Below are 4,788 nucleotides of genomic sequence, written 5' to 3' on the forward strand. Positions count from 1 at the left end.
ATATCTCAAGCATAGATCCCGAGCATACCAACGCAACATAATAAATTGGTCCCATAATAGTTTCCCTTTTTGTGTCGAGCGATAATACTTTCTCTTCTTCGATAATATGCACTTATGATTGGAACTCTAGCAAGCGTCCGCAACTACTAAAGATTCATTAAGGTAAAACCCAACCATAGCATTAAAGTATCAAGTCCCCTTTATCCCATACGCAACAATCCCCTTACTCGGGTTTATGCTTTGTTCACTCAAGCAACCCACCATAAAAGAATCATGAACGTATTGCAACACCCTATAGCGGGAATCCCTCACGTTTGCGCGACACGGAGGGTGCAATAGGACAGCAACATAACCACAAGCAAATTAAATCAATCATAGCAATTCATCAACCACCAATAGGACAACAAAAATCTACTCAGACATCATAGGATGGCAACACATCATTGGATAATAATATGAAGCATAAAGCACCATGTTCAAGTAGAGGGTACAACTGGTTGCAGGATAGTGGACCGCTGGATATAGATGGGGGAAGGTGATGGAGATGTTGGTGAAGATGGCAGAGGTGTTGGTGAAGATCGCGGTGATGATGATGGCCCCCGCCAGCGCTCCGGCGCCACCAGAAGCAAGGGGGAGAGAGGCCCCCCTTCTTCTTCTTCTTCCTTGACCTCCTCCCTAGATGGGAGAAGGGTTTCCCCTCTGGTCCTTGGCTCCCATGGCGTGGGAGGGGCGAGAGCCCCTCCGAGATTGGATCTATCTCTCTGTTTCTGTGTTCTCAGATTCTGCCCCTTCACCATTTCTTTTATATCCGGAGATCCGTAACTTCGATTGGGGTGAATCTTTCGCCCAGATTTTTCTCGTAAAATTAGCTTTCTTGCGGCAAAAGAAGAGCGTCAACCACCTTACGGGTGGCCCACGAGAGTGCCAGGCGCGCCCAGGAGGGGAGGGCGCACCCCCTATCTCGTGGCCACCTCGGGCACCGTTTCGTGTTGATTCTTCCTCCGGAAAATCCCAAATATTCCAAAATAAGTCTATGTCCATTTTTATCCCGTTTGGATTCCGTTTGATATTGGGTTTCTGCGAAACAAAAAACATGCAACAAACAGGAACTGGCACTGGGCACTGGATCAATATGTTAGTACCAAAAAATAGTATAAAAAGTTGCCAAAAGTATATGAAAGTTGTAGAATATTGGCATGGAACAATCAAAAATTATAGATACGATGGAGACGTATCACCTGGCTCTCCTTTTCTTCAGCAGCATTAACATCAACATTAGTGGTTGGAATTTCTTCAGGGATGGTAGGAAGAGACGCTTGAGGTTCATCAAAGCCCGTATGAATTTCTTCAGTCTGGACTGGGGACTGAGGAATCTGTTGCAGTGGGGTGAACATGGGGGAATTGGGTGATGACTTTCTCAATAGTCATCATTTAACACTGGAGTGGTGCACCGAATGTCCACATCTTCTTCTTCTTCCTCAATTTCCTCAATGCTTGCCTCTTCAGCTGTAAATTGAGGCATGGGCGATGAGATTAGAGGGGTTGAAGTGACATTGTCCACTTCAATTTCCTCATCCAACTGCTCTTTCAAAGGAGCAAAAGGATCTTCTTCATCTGAGTCACATGGGATCACATAATCTTCACCAAAAGGAATGATTTCCTTTGATGGCATGCTTGAAACTGGAACAACATCTATTGGATTTTCATAAGAGCTAGTCAATGTCTTTGCCTTCTTTGGTGCAGAAGACTCTGAGGAAGTAGATGATTTCCTTTTCTTCATTGCTGCTTGCTCTGCAGCCTTGGTCTTCTTCGCTTCCAATGCAGAAGGAACGATAGGACTTGGCATTGGCGTTGGTGCAGGAGGAGTAGAGGAAAATTGTGCAGTTTCTTCAGACACAACTGATGTAGTTGTCCTGACTTGTTCAGATTCTTCAGGCGCAGCGTCAGATGCTTCAGCTGGCATGCATTGTTCTTCAAGCGCAACACTAGTGTTTGTCCTGGAAATTTCATCAGTGGCTGGAATAGCTTCATCAGCCCTCGTACTTTCAGTTTCATCAACAACCTGATTTTCATTAGTGGTTGATAACCCACAAGTGTAGGGGATAATTGTAGCCTCTTTCGATAAGTAAGAGTGTCGAACCCAACGAGGATCTAAAGGTAGAACAAATATTCTCTCAAGTCCTATCTGCCACTGATACAACTCTATGCATGCTTAGTGTTCGCTTTACCAAGAACAAGTATGAAATTAGAAGTAATTTGTAGGTGTGATAGGATAGGTTTGCAAGATAATAAAGAGCACATAAATATAAACTAAGGGCTGTTTAGATAAAGAAGAAATAAAGTAAATATAGCGAGTGTGGAGAAGTGGTGGTAGGAGTTGTGAAATTGCCCCTAAGCAATTGACTATTTTACTAGACTGGTAATCATTATTGCAATATTATTTGAGGGAGAGGCATAAGCTAACATACTTTCTCTTCTTGGATCATATGCACTTATCATTGGAACTCTAGCAAGCATCCACAACTACTAAAGATTATTAAGGTAAAACCCAACCATAGCATTAAAGTATCAAGTCCCCTTTATCCCATACGCAAACAACCTACTTACTCGGGTTTGTGCTTCTGTCACTCACGCCACCCACCATAAGAAAATCATGAACATATTGCAAACCCTACAGCAGGAATCCCTCACGCTTGCGCGACACGAAGGGCACAATAGGACAACACCAAAAATAAAACATGCAACTGAAACCAATCATAGCAATTCATCAATCACCGATAGGACAACGAAAATCTAGTCAGACATCATAGGATGGCAACACATCATTGGATAATAATATGAAGCATAAAGCACCATGTTCAAGTAGAGGGTACAGCGGGTTGCGGGATAGTGGACCGCTTAATATAGATGGGGGAAGGTGATGGAGATGTTGGTGAAGATAATGGAGGTGTTGGTTAAGATCGTGGTGATGATGATGGCCCCCGGCGGTGTTCCGGCGCCACCGGAAGTAGGAGCAGCAAGCACATGCATATTGCATTCATCAATATTATCATGTGCAATGGTAAAAGGCAACCCATCAATATAATCCTTAATAAGCACAAACTTCTCCGATATAGTGTAGTTGGGAGAATTCAAAAAGATAATAGGACTATCATGCATGGGTGCAATAGCAACAATTTCATGTTTAACATAAGGAACTATAGAAGTTCATCTCCATAAGCATAATTCATATTGGCATCTTGGCCACAAGCATAGCAAGCATCATCAAAAAGGGATATTTCAAGAGAATCAACGGGATCATAATAATCATCATATCAATCATCCTTCGGTAAGCATGAAGGGGAATTAAACAATGTATGAGTTGAAGAGTTACTCTCATTAGAAGGTGGGCACGGGTAGCTAATCCGCTCTTCCTCCTTTTGTTCTTCTCTCTCCTCCTCATCTTTTTCATCCAATGAGCTCACAGTTTCATCAATTTCCTCTTCCATAGCTTCCTGCAAAATATTAGTCTCTTCTTGGACAGCGGATACTTTCTCAATAAATGCATCAATATTGGAATTGTATTCATAATTCTCATAGCAATATCTAAGTATAGCAAAAAAAATTAGGTCTGTAAGCTGAATCATCAAAATCTTCAAACTCTTTAAACATATATTCAATCTCAGAAGCACCCATAAAAGCAAAGAATTCTTCTATTTGTTCCACATCATAGTAATCATAGATACCACTAGCATAAGAAGCCAAGGTTTTATCATCATTAAATTCACATCAAAAGGGAAGGTGTGGAGCCTTATCCTAGAGCAACAAGTATAATCATATCTCAAGCATAGTTGCCTAGCATACCAATATAACATCTAAATTTGATCCCATAATAGTTTCCCTTTTTGTGTCAAGCGATAATCCCTAAAGTATTCACGTTGATCCAACGTGTCTCCCATAACATAATTGAATGGGGTTTTCTCAGGATTATCATAGTAGTACATAATTTCTTTCACATAACGAGCATCGAGGGTTTTAGGAGGTTCCCCATCTCCATGAGCAGCAGGTACACCTAATTGTTTTGGTATTTCGTGCTCCATATCCATAGCTATAGATAGAGAACAACTAAGAATAGCAAATAAAAATTACTTAGTGATAAAGCAAACAAGCACACACGAGAATATTCACCCCATGCTATGACTCCCCGGCAACGGCGCCAGAAAAAGGTCTTGATAACCCACAAGTGTAGGGGATAATTGTAGCCTCTTTCGATAAGTAAGAGTGTCGAACCCAACAAGGAGCTAAAGGTAGAACAAATATTTTCTCAAGTCCTATCTGCCACTGATACGACTCTACGCATGCTTAGTGTTCGCTTTACCAAGAACAAGTATGAAACTAGAAGTACTTTGTAGGTGTGATATGATAGGTTTGCAAGATAATAAAGAGCATGTAAATATAAACTTGGGGCTGTTCAGATAAAGAAGCAACAAAGTAAATATAGCGAGTGTGGAGAAGTGGTGGTTGGAGTTGTGAAATTGCCCCTAAGCAATTGACTATTTTACTAGACCGGTAATCACTATTGCAATTTTATTTAAGGGAGAGGCATAAGCTAGCATACTTTCTCTTCTTGGATCATATGCACTTATGATTGGAAGTCTAGCAAGCATCCGCAACTACTAATGATCATTAAGGTAAACCCAACCATAGCATTAAAGTATCAAGTCCCCTTTATCCCATACGCAAACAACCTACTTACTCGGGTCTGTGCTTCTGTCACTCACGCCACCCACCATTAGCAAATTATGAACA

The sequence above is a fragment of the Triticum aestivum genome, chromosome 7B (genome assembly GCF_018294505.1).
Source record: "Triticum aestivum cultivar Chinese Spring chromosome 7B, IWGSC CS RefSeq v2.1, whole genome shotgun sequence".
In the NCBI taxonomy this organism is placed as follows: Eukaryota; Viridiplantae; Streptophyta; class Magnoliopsida; order Poales; family Poaceae; genus Triticum; species Triticum aestivum.